Source organism: Myxocyprinus asiaticus, chromosome 16, assembly GCF_019703515.2.
Source record: "Myxocyprinus asiaticus isolate MX2 ecotype Aquarium Trade chromosome 16, UBuf_Myxa_2, whole genome shotgun sequence".
Taxonomy (NCBI): domain Eukaryota; kingdom Metazoa; phylum Chordata; class Actinopteri; order Cypriniformes; family Catostomidae; genus Myxocyprinus; species Myxocyprinus asiaticus.
In genome coordinates, this window is record NC_059359.1 from 34025306 (window position 1) to 34045984 (window position 20679).

Sequence of the window (20679 nt, forward strand, 5' to 3'; positions counted from 1 at the left end):
CTCAGTGACTGCAGCAGATGTCATTCCCTCAATCGTTGCATTGAAACGTCTCCTAAGAAAAAGCGCTGAAACGGATCATGGTGTGACGACGTTCAAAAAGAAATGAGAAAAGATTCAGCGATACTGGTACCAACAATGACAACAACAAATTTGTTAATAATAATAATCAACAACAACAACAGGCCTAGCAGAATTTAAATGGCATTTATTTTAAATACATGTACATACAGTTCTAATAATGATGAAAAAAATATAGGTTGTCTAGATAATAATGTAATCAATGATGTCGTTTTGTTTAATCAAAAAGGTACAAGTAGCGATATTTCCCCAACACACAGAGACAGGAGACAGGACAGAGGCGGAACACGAAGACGGGAGCAAAGAGGAAAGCACAGATGCACCAGCAGAGAAAATACCACGCAGAGCAAGCTCACTGTTTGCAATGCACGATGAGATATTGGAAGAAAATTCTGAGCAGAATCAGGTCATGGGCAGCCCTACAGCATTGCAGATGCAGAGCTACCTGTCCGAGGCACAGATACCAAGAAGCGAAGAGGCGTTGGTCTACTGGAGCACAAATAAGAGCCGCTTTCCTGTGCTTACTGAAGTTGTGTGAGCGTACCTGTCTGCGCCCTGCACGAGTGTAGACAGTGAATGTTTGTTCAGCTCAGCTTCTCATGTGGTGGACGAGAAAAGAAACAGACTAGCTTGTGAAAAAGCTGAAATGCTTCTTTTTGTAAAAAAGAACTTACATAAACTGTTGAAAGAAAAGCCATAAATAAAAGGCAATATAACCTAGTTCTGTATTGGATTGTCATTTCATTATATCTTAAAATTATATTGACAATCTGATTTAAAAAACAACTGCTGTAGCACCTTTATGTTTTACTCATTGCACTAAACTTGATATCATGTAACATTTTGAAATGTTTTAAATTATTTTTATTTATTTGTGTTTTATGTAGTTTTACAAAGCTAAAGTCAGACCATTCTGTTTTTTGCTTTAAATCTTGAAATTATACAATCTAATTTTAAACAAAAACAACTGCTGATACTACATGTACGTAGCATCTTTGTTTGGATCGTTGTGCTAATATGCAGTTGTTGCCTCTAATTTAGCTAAAGATTTTTTTCCGTTTAAGGTCAGTTCGGCCTGTAAAAGAGCAAATAAACATCTTTTTGATGAACTCTTTCATTCTTTTTTTGTCTGTTGCTTTTAAAAAAAAAAAAAATAAAATAAAAAAAAAGATCTGATGACAAAATAAGGTAAGGCACTATCTGGCACTATCAGAGTATTCCCAACCAGTCTGGCATAGCAACATTGACTCAACCAATGGCCTGTGTTTGGGGCAGAAGTAGTACCCGACCGATATATCGGCTGATATTAGCCTTTCTCTTATATATCGGTATCTGTGTATATTTTACCAATATGCGCTGATATGAAAACTTTTTTTCAGAACATATAATGCAGAAAACAATGCTTTAGAATTGGTGTCATTACGTAATTTGTCCAGCAGATCACGCTCCGTCTCCACTGTTTACAGAGCTGACTCTGAGCTGACGGTGGCTCTGCAGACAGAGCGGAGTTAAACGGTGCGCATTTGAGCGATCTCTTCTCATTAAATTGCTAACAAGTTTGTGAATTACATACTGGAAAGTTAATAAAAAATTACCCCATCATTTTATATAACTAATATAACGTTAACCCTGTCCCTGACAATCATGTCACTCATGTCTGTTTGCTGTTAGCCAGCTATAGTTTGTCAGTGCAGTCAGTAATGTACCAGATTGAAAGGTAAACATCAGAGCATCTTTTTTCAGCTCAGCAGACAACGGTGCGGTAGTGGATTGTGTGTGGTAAGTGTTGATTTCATGCTTTGCTGTTGCCTAGTTGGTGAGACACAATGCTGGAAAGTAAATAAATTCCATCTTTTACTCTCTGTGACAACGAGCTCATAGCTATCTAGCTAATCACGTAGCTACTTTCATTGTTGTCAGCTGAGTGGAAGCTAATGTGTAAACATGTATTCAACCAAACTGTTTTGTTCAGGATTCACAGTTTGGTACCCCCTTCAACCGAACAATTCCAATCGTTGCATTTATAAAATGTAATATTTAGAAGTCTGGTTTTCCAAACATTAAAATAGGATACGTAATAAAAGTAGATTTAATAAATAGCATATTTGCCCTGTGTAAATAATAATATATAGGAACTGTATCTAAAATAAATGAGGGATGATAAATACTAATACAACAGGCTGGAAAAATAGACATTTATTCATTTTAATATCCTATATATATATCCTATATATATATATATCCTATATATATATATCTCCTATATATATATATATATATCTCCTATATATATATATATATATATATATATATATATATATATATATATATATATATATATATATATTTTGAATGTGTTGAAACTTGAAGCACCCTAAAAACAGCACAGTTAGATCGGTTTCATGCTGAAGAGCCGCTTAAGTTTTTTTTCTCTCTCTCGTAAAGGTAAACAAGTGTAAATACCAACACCGTCATGTTGAAAGGACTAATGCCTGTCAACCAAAACATGAGCTCATTGATGTCATTAAACGAGTCTGCTTTTTTATTCCATCCATTACTCCTGGTCGGAGGCTGCAGTATATATTTAGTTTATACGTAGGGTTACGTCCTACATAAATATAATGGTGCAACGCTCAAATATTTAGTAGTGCGTAAATTGTGACTTAGTGCCCATTTACGCCACAACTAAGCTAAGTTGTAACGTGCGTATAGCTGGTGCAACCGGCCCCTGATGTTTATTTAGCTATTTATTTTATTTTATTTCTTTATTTAAATGGTCAGCAACTGACTGATACTAAACAGTAATACTGATTTTTATCTAGCTATTTATTTTATTTTTATTTATTCTTTATTTTAACGTTCAGCTTTTGACTGATACTAAATGGTACTGATGTTTATTTAGCTATTTATTGTATTTTTATTCTTTATTTAAATGTTCAGCAGTTGACATACTAAACAGTACTGATTATTTTATTTTATTTTATTTATTCTTTATTTAAATGGTCAGCAATTGACTTATACTAACAATACTGATGTTTACTAAGCTATTTATTATATTTTTATTTATTCTTTATTTTCTCAGTGTTCATTTCTAGAATTTGTTGACAAATATAATAATAAATGTCAAATATTCTTTGATAAAAATATTTGTTTAAGATTGCAAAGGTACTCAGAAGGCTGCTTAGTCATATCAGTGCAAAATCGGTAAACAATCCACATAGAAAAATTGTTTTCATTCCAGCTCAAAAATTTGCTATATATTGGTAATTGGTGAATTTTCCCTCTCTAAAATCAGTATCGGTCTCAAATCCCATATCGGTCGGGCTCTAGGCAGAACTATCCATTTGTTCAACCCATGGCAAAAGGAGAGTGTATTCAGAAAAGTGGTTTCAAAACAATGCTTATTTTTGCAACAGAGCGCAACATTGCTCGCCCACTTTTTCAGCTGTCTGGGTTCTAGAAGTATTTTTTCACATTGACTTTTCATAAAATCCTCCATAAAAGAGTTGTAAGCTATGAACAAAACCAACCAGCTCTGAGGTGAATCACAACATTACAAACTTTGATTTAAGGCAAAAAATGATCTGAAAATATGACAAAAAGACAAAGGTACAAGACTGTGCACTGTCTTTTACGAGGGCACAAACTACAATCCCATGAAGCATTGCGAATTAAGTAATTAACTAAAAAAACGATGGGAATATATAAAACTATTGATTTTAGGTAGTTGATGATCAGAATCAGAATGAGCTTTATTGCCAAGTATGCTTAAACATACAAGGAATTTGACTTGGTGACAGAAGCTTCCAGTGCACAAACTATATAACACGACAGAGATAATAAAAATAGAATAAAACCAAAGAGGTATTGTGCTGGGTGAGTGGGGTCCAGGGTGATTTTTCCAGCCCTTTTCCTCACTCTGGATGTGTAAAAAAAAATAAATAAATAAATAAATTCTGAAAAAAGTATAGAAACAGTATATTTTACGTTTATTGCAAAATATTATGATATATACAAATATACAAGTAGTTTAAGGGTGAAGGTTGACTTGATTGCATCATTCACAGTGTGTCATGGGAATGGCCGGTTGCTCTGAGGCTCCGTTCGCAGGCCATGTTAGCTGCAGTTCTCTAATTGGTGAAAACTTCTCTGCTGGATCATGGGTAATGTAGTCGTTTACCATGAATTCCGCTATCAAACACGATTTGTAAACAGTGAAGTTGAAATAAGGTGGACCGATGGCTTCAATGAATGCATATAACATCGATGAACAACCTCGGCGGTCACATTTGTGTCTTTAGATGTTTATGAGTTATCGTCGAAATCTCAATTCATCTACAGAAAAAATTAATGGGATTTTTACTTCCGGAACCAGACTGTTGCTCTCTATTACATTTATGCAGAAATTACTTCAGCTTTAAAAATATTTTTTATATGGAATAGGGCTGGCAATTTAACACGTTACTAAAAAAAAAAAAACCTCAACAAACCTCACAAGCAGAGAATTTAAATTTTTGGGTGAACTATCCCTTTAAGATAACTTCAGGATGCAAACATCATATCATGCAGTATTAGGCCTATATATATATATATATATTATATATATATATATAAAATGTCTGTTTGTAAGCATTTGTGTTTTAGTGTGCAGTTTGTTTGACCAGCTGATGTATAAATATGTAAATAAGTCGCTTTGGACTATAAGTCGCAGGACCTTTCAGACAAAAAAAGTGACTTATATTCCAGAAAATACGGTTCTATTGCACATGAAGTCATATGAATACTCTACATATGTGAAGATTCCCGTTTCCCAGTTTGCGTAATATCTTTTTCAGTTTTTAGCTGCAAAATGTTTACATGTTGAGTAACGATGAAGGCGAGTAAAAAGAAAAATTTACTAGCCAATGGTGATTCTTTCTCCAAGATGTCCGTAGAGGGCTGGTCTATGACCTTGAAAACCAGTGAAATGCTCCAAAACCTTGGATTGCTGACGACTGTAGGCTTGTTCAATTATATGGGAAAAAAACAACAACAATATATTGACTTTTAAACCAATTCCTAATCAATGCTTCACTCGTCTACCACAATAATGCAATGTATTTAAATCTGAATATCTGAATTATATTTATATTTATACATTCATATTATATTTATTTGAATTATTATGCATCCTTCATATTGAATTGTCTTCATTTGAGGGACTTTTTTTTTTTTTAATGACATATGCGATTAATTGCCATGTACTGTAATTAATTTGATTCAAAAAGTATAACTGTTTGATAGACCTAACAGACTAAACTCAAGGAGGAATTTTTGATGAAAAGATTAAATCTCTGTTCTGAGTTTCTTCATCAGGTCTCACTTCAATAACAGCTCAGCAGATCTAAAGGAGACTTCCTAAGTAAATGAACAATTCTCAAAAACATGAAGCTTTATTTTCCAGATATTTGATAGTATACAGTATAAACAACTGGTTTAACAGGTTGAGTTCACACAGTAACTTGATGTTTTGGTTTATGTTTTCAGCCACTGGGTTGTACTGCTAACAGTTTGGAAATAAGCCTATGGTTTGCTGGCAGACAACACAGGAATTAAATCCAGGTAGCACGCTAATCGCCCCTCGAAAGCTTATTCCAATCTAAAGTGAGAAAATTAATCTTTTCTCTTCCACAAGACTGTTAGTTTAAATTACAGTAAAAAGGGGAAAAGCATACAGTAATGCAGTGTTCCCTTCAGAGTACCCACTTTAAGAGCTCAGCACTTTAGAGTGAGTAGTGCATAGGGAGGATCCCTTCTGTAGCGTATGCTGTCAAAGGCACTTCCGCCTACTCGCGCCCCTGCAGCCCCCCTCTTTTGTGTAGAGGTCTGCACGGGCCTTAAAATGAAACTCATACTGATCGGAAATGTCTGATTTTAAGCCTGAACCTGACCCGAACCGACTCTCTTTATAATTTATTTTCCTAGCAAGCATTGTTGCAACAGGCTGTATAATCTTTTATGTATAATCATCATAGACAACATTTGTAACAGTATTGTAATAATAAACATACACAGTTTTAACAAGGCATGACAACCCCCTAGTACACTAGAGCAGAAGGGGGAAAAACATTGCTTTACTGTTTATCAAGTGCTGAAACTTTGTATGTTGGAGAACAACCTAGAATAATGTTGAACAATGTAAAAGTCACCTCTTTGCAGCCTGAACTTGTTCTTAATGTTGAATCTTTGTGACACAAACTTTGTTGTCATAATAGCGCATTTATTTCATAATATAGTTTAATATTTAAAAGTCATCCCTGCAAAACTATCACAAGTTAAGAAGGTGACAGGGTTCCTAGATAAAAACCTAAAAGCAATACAAAAGCATCGTTATCCAAGTTGGTACGTAAAAAAATTCTAAAGATAATGAGAGCTTTGAACAACTGGAGTACAATAAGTGCAAATCAAATGTATCTTTCAATTTATCAGAGACAAAAAAAAAAAAAAAAAACACTTCATAAATTGTATTTATGTATTTTGATCATTGGAAAGCCATTGTACAATATTTCAGAGGATAAAAAAAAAAAAAAGTGTTCAGTCTACTTGAATGATAGGTCTAAATTTGCATGACACATTATACAGTATAATGTTATATTGGCCTTATTCTATAGGCTTAACTATAATGGCAATAAAAACATGACATGCTCTTCTTTAACAGATTTCTTAAGACATATGCGAGTAAAGTGACCCTGCAGTTTAACACTTAAACAACTAGGCCTAAATAAAGTATTGTTAACTAAGGAGATAAGAGTGAGTGTGTGCAATGAGTGATTCCCCTCTCTCTCTATTCCTTCCTCCAAAGGGTGGTTCAAATCAGTTCCAGTACTCTGTTTGTTTATATGGCAGCCACAAATTGCATGATACATCATGGCAGTATGACAGTGCCCAGAACTCTAACCAGATGATTACTTTATTTAGATAGGTCTATGAGAAGTTTAATACAGATTCCTATCATTTTAATTCTATTCTGTGAGCATCCAAATTCGAGCCAAAGAAACAAAGGCTACGTGAGAGCCCCTTTTGATTGACACTGCATACATTCACATTACATGCATCACTTCCATAAATCTCCATGAAGTCGATTCATCTGAAACCCTGTCTTGCCAAAGCCATCAGTATTTCATTAACGAAAGCCTATTGGCGATTTAAAAAAAAAAAAAAAAAAAAAAAAAAAACAACAAGGGATGAGCCATTCGAAATGTCCTGTCTCAACTTTCTGTTTCAGTAGGAAATACATCAACACACCAAAGCAAAGCTTTTTAAGGCAGTTCACTGGGACTTTAAGGGAGAATACATACCATTACAAAACAGCTCTTTTTTTCTGAAGCCTTCACAAAACAAACCACATCACTTTGGTAAATGCGGCATCAGAAATGAGCAAGCTAACAAAACTGGAAAACAATGTGAAAGCCAAAGCACCACATCTCTATTATTCATCCCACAGAGTTAATGGTAAACATTCCTGTGTCTAAAAAAATATCTTTTAAAACAAAATATTTTTTTGTAACCAGTTTAAGCGATGTAGCTACCCAAGGCATTTCCATAAATCTTTCTTGACATTAAAGTGTTTGACTACTCTAGCTACTAACAGAATATTTTGCTAATGCCATCATTTTTCCACATTGCAATTTCATCACATATGTTAAACATTCATTGTTGTTTTAAAAGTGCCAATGTCGACACCTTTTAACTCTATATTCTATTCAAATTATAACTGAAGGCATTAAAGGGATAGCTCACCCACAAATGAAAATTCTGTCATAATTTTCTCACCCTCATTATGACTTATTTTCTTTCGGCAGAACACAAAAGGAGATGTCAGGCTGAATGTTAGGGACTGACAGCCTCAGTCACCACTCACTTTCATTTTATGGAGAAAAAAAAAAAAAGATGTTAGGAAAGTGAATAGTGACTGAGGCAATCATTCGGTCAAACATCTCCATTTGTGCTCCACATTAGAAAAAGTCATGTGGGTTTGAAATAACATGAGGGTCAGAAAATGATGGAAGAATTTCCATTTTTGGATAAAGCCTCTCTTTAAGACCAGGTTCTGCCAATAGCTCATGTCATGTGCTGCTGTGGTTGTTTGGTTTTGGTGAATAGGAAGTGCTCTGGTGGCATGTGTCTGGTGACAGAGTATGTGCTTGTGCTGGTGATGTTATTGTTCTTTTCAGCACGCCTGGAGATTAGTGACATTTGCAGACATCATTCAAGCAATCACGACATCAGCTCAGCTTTTTGATAAAACACTAAATCGATGGACAGCAATTTGTACACCTCCCACAGAGCTGGGCACTATCCTGCAATATCACTCTTGATTCATAGGCTCTGTTCAGACAGGCAGTCTTTTTTTGTTTTTTGCCGTATCTGACAAAAATGTGTTCAGTTGTTTGTAGTCTGAACAGAAATGAACCACAAGAAATCCAATGTTCTCAACCCCAATCGGGAAATGCAATTCTCAAATTAATTGTGACTCAACTTCTCGGAGAGTGTTCCTGCACGATGATAGCTTGCTGTGTTTATCAGTGAATAACAGTCAGCATGGTAAAACTACCAGCAAGAAGTTTTGTCTCTAATGCTTTAGGTTAAGTCCTTTTATGCGCTGCTGTTACTGCCATCAAAGCACTGAAGTGTGTTATTCTGCATTCAGGATGCACATAGCAGTTAAGCGCCGCTCTGTTTTGGAGCTTCCATTATTTCTTCTAAAGTTTTGTGCAATTCAACCCTCTACGGACATGCTGAAGAAAGAATCATTGGCCAGTAAATTTGGTTTTTACTCGCCAGACTTTTCAAGACAAATATCCTAAGCATAATGCCACTGAAAACGATATTAAGCAAACTGGGAAGAGGGTATCTTCACATATGTAGAGTCTTCTTATGACTTCACATGCTCTATTATGTGAGTGTTTATTTTATTTCACGTTTCACTTTCATCATTTTAATCACATAGATTTTTAAAAAAAATGTACAAATTTCACATTCTATCAATTTATTTGATGTCATGAAATTGTATTTATGATACAAGTTTGCCTGTTTATATGTAGGGGTGGACCAATCAATCAGCCACTGACCTAAATTGACCGATCTTCATCTTAAATCTGTGATAGGCGATTGGCTGATCGTGCCTAGATTCAACACTGCTACCCTTTTTAGGGCTGCACGATATGGAGGAAAAATGTGTTAAGCTGTTAGAAAATGTGATATGCGATAATCCAATGACAAAGTCATCAGAGTGCACAGAACATCGCAACACCCACCAGCCAAATAAACTGAGGTTTATTGTAATAAAAAAGGACCATCTTTTCCAGATATCACAAACACAGTTGTCTTTTGTTCCAAATTGCATATAGACTGCGTTAAATATGTACAGTTTTACCATTTGCTATGTAGCAATATTAAAATTCATTTTCAATTATGTATATTTTTTTTTGTACAAAGCATATGAATAGTTAATTTCACCATATTGTGGGATATCCAAAAATAATCTGTTGTAAAATATTTTATTTTATAATTCATGTTTGTATTAATTTCAAAATTAGTTCATTCAAACTGCAATTATGGTGCTAATGCTAATCTAGCGTGCTAACTTTGGCCATAGTATGCACTGGTTATCCTCTTGATACTACTGCTAAGGGGAAGGGAGGGAGAACAATCATAATAGCCAAACTGCAACATCGCTTAAAACTGAATTTCCAATAAAAATGTCTGAAAAGGGGAGTTCTGAATAAAAAAAAATCTGCGGCACACTTTCAGCCCTCCAAAGCTCTCACAGTGAATGGTAAAGTCTTTGAAGGGAATATGGCATAGGAATGATCTCTTCTAAAGGAAACACACATTTGTTGTTGTTGTTGCCTTCCTCTCTGCTTTGTGTTGCGTTCAATTTACTGGTTAAATGCACATTGCGTGTCACTTCTGTTTCTGAGAGCATGCGCATAACGTCGAGGCCTATTGCGGTCGGATTGACATGTATACAGGCTGGACGGAGCTGAGCCACAATCGTGGTAAGTAATCACTGTAATTTACTTGTCTATTTGTGTAATAGGTATTACTTTTAATCTTGTTTAAACCAAGACGCGACACAACGGTGTCTATCTTGTTACACAGTTGGGGCATTTTCCAATGGTGAAACATTTCCATGTTTTACAAATGCTGAGTAATGCATGACAGTACCAAATAAATTGTAAATACATGGTGCTATCACATTTATAACTGTGAAAGGATACACTTACTGTGCAACATGTAAACATATACAGGATACATTCACCGGTGTTTGCTGCACTGTCGTTCGTCATATAATCAAATGTGACAAACGCATACATTGTTCATTACAATGAGTCATATTTTCATTAAAAAGGAAAGAGATTGTCTAAATATACTGATATCAATACTCTTTATGTGCATCTGTGGCAACTGTGCCATCATGCCAACAGAACAAGAAAATATATGCTGCTTAGAGATCCCTGTGCATTAAAACTAATACACGAGCGTCTAAAATCACTAGGATCAAATCAAATACTCGGCACACATCTAACAGTCTGTAACATACGAAGCAAAACAATTAACATGGATACTCACACTTGTTTGTTGCGACATCACTGTCAGGTCCAATATAGTTGGCACTTCATCATTTTTTAATTTAAGTTTCTCTGCAAAGCCTGCTTCAAACTGTGTCTTGTTTGTGAAAGGATCATTGGTAAAATGAAGCGAGCAAACAAACAAGTTCTTACCAACGTGATCCGGGACTTCATTAAAAATAAACATCAGCCACTCTTTCTTAATGTTGGGATCCTTGCGAAGCAAATGCAAGAGATCTAGTTTCCCACAACCTGGCACTGCACAACGTCTTGACATCTTCGCGGCCATCGTGACACCTCCAGTTGCTTCAGAAATAATCTCACCGCTCTACTCTAACCGCAAGACTGGTGGGCGGGCCTAAGCAGTGTCGACGATAAAGTAGGCTTTGATCTGTTTATGCAGAGGCTGGCCTGTGCTGATGTAATACCTCACTATGACGTATTAGTGAGGAGGAACTACAGAACAAGCCATTTTGGCACCTTGGTTTCAATATATGTCGAAAGGACTAATGCCTGTCAACCAAAACATGAGCTCATTGATGCCATTAAATGAGTCTGCTTTTTTATTCCATCCATTACTCCTGGTCGGAGGCTGCAGTATATATTTAGTTTATACGTAGGGTTACGTCCTACATAAATTTAATGGTGTAACACTCAAATATTTAGTAGTGTGTAAATTGTGACTTAGTGCCCATTTATGCCACAACTAGGCTAAGTTGTAACATACGTATAGCTGGTGCAACCGGCCCCTGATTTTTATTTAGCTATTTATTGTATTTTTATTTATTCATTATTTTAATTGTCAGCATTTGACTGATACTAAACAGTAATACTGATGTTTATTTAGCTATTTATTTTATTTTTATTAATTCTTTATTTTAATGGTCTGCAACTGACTGATACTGAACATACAGTACTGATTTTTATTTAGCTATTTATTGTATTTTTGTTTATTTTCTCAGTGTTCATTTCTAGAATTTGTTGACAATGTATAATAATGTCAAATATTCTTCGATAAATATATTTAAGAATGCAGCCTTCTGAGTAACTTTGCAAAGTCATATCGGTTCAAAATCCACATAGAAAAGGTCTGTTTTCATTCCAGCTCAAAAATGAGCTATATCGGCCACCATATCGGTAATCTGTGAATTTTCCCTCTCTAAAATCGGTATCGGTCTCAAATCACATATCGGTCAGGCTCTAATTAAAATTAGCTGACATTTCAATTAGAAGCCTAATTTGCGGGCTTTTCAATTCACTCAGTTATCCTCCGTTTAACAATTTGGCAAAATAGCATTGGGAGACCACAAGAGGGTGATACAACATTTACTGAAGCCGGTCGCTGTCACAATCACACACAGGACAAGCTGATGCGGTGCAGCAGATGGTAGACCAAAGTTACAAAGGTTTTTGTACTTCCTCAAGAATTAATAGTGATGCTGATGAGTTAAGCAGGTCAGTGTATGAAACTGTTGAAACTACACAAACTGAACGATTAGAAATGGCAATGTTTATTATGCAATTTCTCTGTTTGTAGCCTTGAAGAGGTTTCATTCAAGCTGTCAAACCACAAAAAGACATACTTGTAACTGAAACTACATTGTGTAGGTTATATGAAAGAAACATACACAATATATCATCCAGCAACAGCTTGAGTAAATAATGTTTGTCCTTTGACAATGATTTGGATGTGAAAAAGTCATTGATCCCAAGCCTACAAATTACAGTGGTAAACAGCTGCCACTTGTACTCACATTGATGATGCAATCAGATCGGGTTCAGACCCAAATGATATGATGTGAACAGAGACCAGCGGGGGCAGCAAACAAACTCAGGTTCAGCCCAAGCAATCGCACAGTGTGAGACCACCCTCAGTCACACACACACCTTGACTATCCCAGAGGCCTTTTTTGCAAATGACTGAAATGACTGGCAAGAGTGAGATTTCATATCATATCAACTTGCTCGGGTCCAGATTTAAGGAACAGGTATGCATTCCAAGGCGAATAGGTCTTGTCATACACAGACAAACTGACTATATGTCCTCTGACCCAAAATACAGACATAGAACTCAAAACCTTTTGAAATAAATCTTCAAAAACAACATGCAAAGAAGTAATTTGCAAATATTGCCACAAACAAAACACCACATTACCACAAGTTATCATGCCTACCTGACAATTAAACCTGACCCACATGCAAAAGAATGGGTGTTCAGAATAGGCCCTGGGCAAAAATATTCCATATAATTGAGGTGAGAGAACAAAAACAGATTCTTCATGTACAGTGCTACAACCATTTTTTACTATTGCATTCGATCAACATTTATTTAAAAGACTCAAATTTTAATTGTGGCATTGCTAATGTCTTATGCCTATTTATTTCATAATAAACATTAATAGGCTTATTAATTTTGAGTTGTAAGGGATGCTATGATTATTTACAAGTCATTAAGTAAAAAGTGTGATCTGTGAAAATTAGCATAATTTATTAATTAACCATGTTATACCCAATAGCAAATCTGTAACAGAAAAGCTGAAGTTCCAGTTCCTTATAAAAACCAACCATATAAAGCAGAGAGAGTCCATCTGACATAGGACTATCTGTCAATGAAGTACCTGCAGAAACAAAAGGTGCGGCTTTTTCAGTCCGAAATAACCTGAGGCTTGCAGGCTGAGCCATGTGTCCTAAAAAAGAGCCATGTTTCCACTATCGGGAAAAATGAGAGTGTGCTAGTGCATGCCAGGGCCAGTTGCGTTCCCACTGTCGCTTCCGGGGCTTCAACGTGCCTCCCCGGGGCTTGCTCCTAGCCAACGGCCTTTGGCCTGCCAGTTACCCTTGGGCCAAACAAGGCCAACTTGACACTGAGGCAGGGTCAATGTCAAAGGTGGAGTTTAGCCAAAATTTCCAGGTTGTGTTTCCAGACCACAACAGTACAGGCTCAGGAACAATTACAAATTTGCTGGTAAAGTAGGCTATAAATCCGTTAAAACGCACAATGGACAAAGCTGTGCCCAAAGAAAGAAACTTTTGGATGGTGTGCTGGGACATCTTCACTCTGTTAGTGGAGAGACCACCTGGGACACCATGGCAGTTACAGTTGGTGAGTTGTCAACGCAAGCTTATCTTGCTAGCTGTTCACATACGATATCAACTCAATATTCTAGATAGTTAGATAACCTGATACCACAGCTTAAGCTTCCCACTTGCTTGTGAAATGTGCGGGGTGTGTGACATTCGCACCAGGGCTGCATGTTTAAGGCGGGTTTTAGGGTAACATTGTGGGGCTATTGCCGCAATGGTGAGAATGCAGATCGATTTTGGTCTCGCGGTTCGAGGTCCAAGGCTAAGGACAGAGACTAAATAACACAATCACTGTGCTGAATACCATCAACAATACAATTAAGTCATGTTTTGAATAAGTCTGTCCTGAGGAAAAACAACAAACATAACTGGGCTTAGGATTGTGAAGAACAGTGCAAGATTTTTAAAGACCTTTTTTTGAAAGCTTCTTCACTCATGCTACACTTTTTGGGTACAGAGGAAAGTCCTGCAAATTTTACCTTAAGTGTAGCTTTTATGTTAATAGTCTGGTAGAGTTAATCCACACCAGACTTTCAGGGAATCTAAGGCCGAGTTTTTAAGTAAGAAATATTATATAATCAACAGATCTGCATATGTAGTATGGAAACTAGAGTATAGCCTTATAGCCAGGGAAAATACAGAAGAAGTGAGACTTCAAGCTCTCTATGCAATGGGAGCAAGTTGATGGTTATCATTCACCATGATTTCACTGGGCAGTGACACTACAGTGGTTTTCAGAAGAAAATTCTTATGAAAACAGAAGTCAGCTGACCTGTTCTGGTTTTGAGAATACATAAGACACAGTCAGGTCACATTTGGCTCAGTTATCCTACGTAGCATAAACCTGTGTGGTTGGTATTGAGAAATTCTTGGTGTTGACATATTTTATTACTTCTACATATTTACACATATTTATCAGAACTGGAATCTCCCATTCCAGTGCACTGTATAGGCACTTGCTTTGCTTCAACTGATTAGAATCATAATGACATAAGTGAGAGAGGTGGGTTTTTATTTCCTCTCTGTGACTAGGCAACAGCAGCTTATAGAAAGTTCAAAGTTATATTCTTGAAAGAGTCCATTACCATCTTAAAACAAATGCAACCGATTAAGCAATTCAACAACATAATCCTCAAGGTCACTTCCTTCCTTTTTGTCTGTAAGTGGATGCGTGGCCTTTGCTGGTTAAAAACCAACACATTTTTCTGTAATAGATTTACAGATAGATCTCTTGTGGAAATTCTTCTTAAAGAAACAGCGCAGAGATTCTCACCTAGAGGCAGAAGAAATTCACAGGCTTGAGGTGATCAGACCACTTTGTCTTGCTGTTGTCAAGAAAGAAACTCAAATGTTGAAGAACTCTTGACCTGAAAAACAGCAGAAGAACTACCATTAGAAGGCATTTCTTTCATATACGAAATCGCAATTGGGGCTTTTACAGTTTTTCTCAGTCGATTTTATACATTTCTCCAAACTATAATCAGTGCTCTCAAAACAATTCACACAGCCACAGAAACAGACACTCAAATTTGCAGAACAATTAAATTTCTCTGCATAATGAAGCAATGTATTCTTTTCTGATAATGAGTTTATTAAAACTAAATACTAATATCAATATCAATAGATGTGTTCTCTATTAAATTCATAACATGTTCAGCTATAGACAACTCTACTATTGAATTAACATATTTATCATAAAAATCCACAGTAAAGACCTTTTTCCATGTGTTCTCATAAAATGTCTCTAAATTTCTAGTTGTCCCTGCTCTTCCAGTGCCATTCCTCTCTCTTCTTTTTTTGTTGAGATTTTAGTCACTGTAGATCTGCTCACATTAGGCAGAACACTCTGTGTGTCTTAGAGAGACCATAATTCATACTGTAAAACGATCAATTAGAGGGACTCTCAGTTCATTTGAGCCTTCTTTACTCTAATCTTCCACCCTGATGTCCTCTTTCTGTTCACCATCATTACACCATCTCCATTTGGTCTTTCCTGAAGTCTTTCCATGCACACACCTGAAAGAGTTGAGAAAACGTTCCCCTTTTCTCATCACTTCTTCCTCAGATTTCCTCTTTCTTTACCCACTCTACCTCTTCTTCTTCCTCATTGTTTGTTTGCTCTGAAATTTCATATTTTACCCCTTTTATAGATAGCAGAGTCATGATAGTTGTGTAAAAAGTTTAGTAAATTGCATTTACTTTGCTGTGTGCATTACTAACATAGCCGATATTAATATGAAGCGATTTGGCAACCTGATGTGCATTTGAGAATATGATTTTAATATAGTTGTCTGTGTTAACTGTTTTGAAAGCATGAGTTTTGGATCAGAGAAATCTGTATGTAGTGTTTCGAGAAAATAAGGAAAATCAAGAAACATGCACAATCGGTTTAGGACAATTAAAAAGTTTTCAGATGGCTGTGTTAATTGATTTGAGAGCAGTGACCTGAGTTTGGAGATATGCGTAAAATCAATCAAGAAAAACTGTAAAAACAAAAGCTTTCAATAAAGAAAATGAGGGCTGAAAACAAACCATTTATGATACGGATTGGTTAATCTGGATAAAAATGGAGGTAGAGCTCTTCTGGGTGGGTGCTCTTGTTTCTAAGCAACAAAAACCTTGACTCAATCCCTCATTTTTCACATGTTGTTCAACGGCTACAAAACTAAACAACTGATCCTTTGCCTCGAGCTGCTTTTGTGTGTACATTTGCCATCAATCCTTGATCAACCCTTCGATGTTTACTGAACCTGGCTTAAAAAACACCTGTATCACACAGGCTCGGAAATACAATACATCAATGGCTGATTTGATTTTAAAATAGGGTCATTGCTGAATTTATGAGACCACACATTTACATCATCGGCAGGATTCTGAATGAAAATGGCAACCTGACCGTGTAGAGTCATGACCCCTAATGCCAACCTGGGAGCCTGCCACACCTCCGCCATCATGTTATGCATGCTCTAAGTGGCTCTTCCTCACAAATTGTCACAGCAGGATGATCAGCAGGCCTGGCTTCTGTATGCCAACTCCCTCTTTCACAGCAAATTATATGCATTAGTGAAAATGGCCAATGAATAGCACAGACGTGTGTGTGTGTGTGTGTGTGTGTGTGTGTTCGGGGAGGTTTCTGGCATGTTAAAGGGATAGTTCACCCAAAAATGAAAATTCTCTCATCATTTACTCACCCTCATGCCATCCCAGATGTATATGACTTCCTTTCTTCAGAAGAACACATTTGAAGAAAAATATACAAATATCTCAGCTCAGTAGGTCCTTATAATACAAGTGGATGGTAACATGATTTTGATGCTCCAAAAATCACAGACAATCAGCATAAATGTCATCCGTACAACTCCAGTGGTTTAAATTAATGTCTTGTGAAGCGATACGATCACTTTCACTTTTGGTGCGAAAAAGATCAATATTTAAGAACGTCTGGGAAGCAGCGGACATGCACATTCGCGAGAGGGCTGAGGTCATGTGGTCTTTCCAGTGATGGCATCACAACGTTCCATTCGTTGCAATAGACGTGCTCTACCTCTTTTGGCATTGCCTACATGTGAACCACCATGTCTCCTGAGCTCTCCGAGACTTGTTGTTTTGCTGCTGTTGGTCTAGCCTCATCCATTTCAGAGTACTCATGTTCAAAAAAATATGGCTGTGCAAAAACTGGTATCTCCTCTTAAATCAAATCTCCTGACATCTTTGTTTCAATTTGCTTGAGTTTGTTTACGGTGTTTGGTCTGTACAGCGTCCTCCTACTCAGTTGTAAACTGCACTGCTCTTCCGGGTGTGTCCCGCATGCGTCGCTTCTCGTGTGAACATGCCAACACCAATACATCACACGAGAGACCATGTGACCTCAGCCCTCTCGTGAACACACATACTGCTGCTTAATGGACACGATGATTTATAGATAAAAGTACTTAAATATTGACCTTTTTTGTACCAAAAGCGATCGTTTTGCTTTATAAGACATTCATTTAACCACTGGAGTCGTATGGATGACGATTATGCTGATTGTCTGTGCTTTTTGGAGCATCAAAAATCATGTTACCATCCACTTGCATTATAAGTAGTGCCCGACCGATATATCGGTCGGCCGATATTAGCCTTTCACCGATATATCGATATTGGTGTATATTTTACTGATATGCACTGATATACTTTTTTTCAGAACATATAATGCAGAAAACAATAATTTAGAATTTGTGTCATAGCGTAGTTTGTCCAGCAGAGCACGCTCTGACTTTACAGAGATGAGCTGATGGTGGCTCTGCAGACAGGGTGGAGTTCAGCGGTGTCTCAGTAAATTAACTAGTTTGTGAAATACATACTGGAAAGTTAATAAACAATGACCCCATCATTTTCCCTTTTCAATATAACTCATATAAAATTAACCCTGTCCCTGACAACCATGTCACTCATGTCTGTTTGCTGTTAGCCAGCTATAGTTTATCAGTGCAGTCAGTAATGTAGCAGATTGAAAGGTAAACATCAGAGCATCTTTTTGCAGCTCAGCAGACAACAGTGCGGTGGTGGATTGTGTCTGCTGAGTATTGATTTCACACTATGTTGTTACATAGTTAGTGAGACACAATGCTGGAAAGTAAAATAAACAACGTCTGTCTTTTACTCTCCGTGACAACAAGCTTATAGCTAACTAGCTAATCATGTAGCTACTTACATTGTTGTCAGCTGAGTGGAAGCTAATGTGTAAACATGTACTCACCAAACTGTTTTGTTCAGGATTCGCAGTTTGGTACCCCCTTTAACCGAACAATTCCAGTCATTTCATTTATAAAATGTAATATTTAAAAGTCTGGTTTTCCACTGTTGAAGTTTCCCCTGAACTTGTATACCAGAAAACGATGTAACACCATTGCTTATCTGTTTATCTTGACTCGGCAGTATTAATATAGTCAGCATTTGACTGATACTATACAGTAATACTGATGTTTATTTAGCTATTTATTTTATTTATTCTTTATTTTAATGGTCAGCAATTGACTTGTACTAAACATACAGTACTGATGTTTATTAAACTATTTATTGTATTTTATTTATTCTTTATTTTCTCAGTGTTCATTTCTAGAATATGTTGACAATGTATAATAATAATGTCAAATATTCTTTGATAAAAATATTTAAGAAAGCAGCCTTCCGAGTACCTTTGCGAAGTCATATCAATGCAAAATCGGTGAAAAATCCACACAGAAAAGGTGTTTTCATTCCAGCTCAAAAATTAAATATATCGGCCCCCATATCGGTAATCGGTGAATTTTCCCTCTCTAAAATCGGTATCGGTCGGGCTCTAATTATAAGGACATATTTTTCAATTGTTCTGCTGAAGGAAGTCATACACATCTAGGATGGCATGAGGGTGAGTAAATGAGAGAATTTTTATCTTGGGGTGAACTATGCTTTTAACACATTGTTGTGAGTGATATCACTGGGCTTCGATCAGTGGCTCTAATTTACATCTGGTCTGTATTAGTGGGAGAATGAGGGAGGAGGCAGCACTGTGTTCCTCAGCCTCAGTCATGAAAGAACCGCTGCTTAGCAAATTCTAGGCCCGTTTCGTGGACAAACTTACTCTCACAAGTTTGTTAGAGTGGCACCATATAGCATTCTTAGTCCCTGGTTCCTTCATTAATTTGTGTCAACATCTATGGCCATATTGGAGTAAACAAATTAATACTTAAATCTCTCGAAAAGACCCTATTTATTATAAAGGGAACAGTGTCTTAAAGGGATAATTCACCTAAAAATAAAACTTCTCTCAACATTTACTCACCCTCCTGCCATCCCAGATATGAATTACTTTTTTCTACAGAAAAAAAAATAATTATATATATATATATATATTTTTTTTTTTTTTTTTTTAAGAATATCTCAGCAAATGAATGGGGTCCAAAGCTTTGAAGCTCCAAAAAACACATAAAGGCAGCATAAAGGTAATCCATAAAACTCTAGTGGTGTAATCCATGTCTTCTGAAGCGATCCAATCGGTTTTGGGTGAGAACAGACCAAAATGTAACTTCTTTTACACTGTAAATATTGACATCTGCAGTCTCCTTGGAGACCATGATTTGAAGCTGCAACCTCTGCGCATGCTTCAAGCACTAAGAAGTGTAAATGAGCTAGAAATCATGATTGTGCCTAGAGACTGAACTCGCAAGATGTACAGTTTGAGTAAAAAAAAATATATATATATTAAAAAAAGTGTTACAATTTGGTCTGTAATCACCCAAAATCGATTAGATCACTTTAGAAAAGATGGATTAAACCACTGGAGTCTTAAGGATTACTTTTATGCTGCATTTATAAGCTTTCAGGAGCTTCAAAGTTCTGACCATCATTCACTTGAATTGTATAGACCTACAGAGCTGAAAACTTCTAAAACTCTTCATTTGTGTTCAGCAGAAGAAAGTATGTCATACACATCTGGGATGGCATGAGGGTGAGTAAATGATTTTTGGGTGAACTATCCCTTTAAAGCTGAAGTCTCAATTGAATCTGTTTGTAATCATTTCTGAGCTCATGTGTTGTAGTAGAGAAGGCAAACCTTACCATGATCTCATTAGCAGCCAACGGTAAAACACGACAAGGCAGTATTTCTTCAGGAGCCTGTCCAAATCTTTCAGTCAATCTTAGTATAACGAATTCCCTTGTTAGGACTGTCCGTTTTGGGGTCAAGATGACCAAAATAGGCTATTTCAGAGACTTAGGGAGACTTCCTTTTATCAAGCTAACTGGCTAAAAACACACGCAATCTATATCAAGGCTAAACGAAACGGATTGTGCACACATAAACAAAGAAAACACACGACGTTATAATGCATTCATGACAAGAAACTCGTCGAGGAGCTCGTTTTATCTGAGGCGAAAAACACTC

At 36.5% G+C, this 20679-nt stretch overlaps 1 protein-coding gene across 4 annotated transcripts in view; it reads right to left on the reverse strand.

Moving 5' to 3' along the window:
- The window catches only part of ncalda (neurocalcin delta a), an 87655-nt gene that overhangs the window by 66690 nt on the left and 286 nt on the right, over positions 1–20679 (reverse strand). For all 4 annotated transcript variants that reach the window (XM_051721892.1, XM_051721890.1, XM_051721891.1 and 1 more), the window contains exon 2: positions 15049–15142. The gene's annotated coding sequence lies outside the window, so the exon portion shown is untranslated. The remainder of the gene's footprint in view (positions 1–15048; positions 15143–20679) is intronic.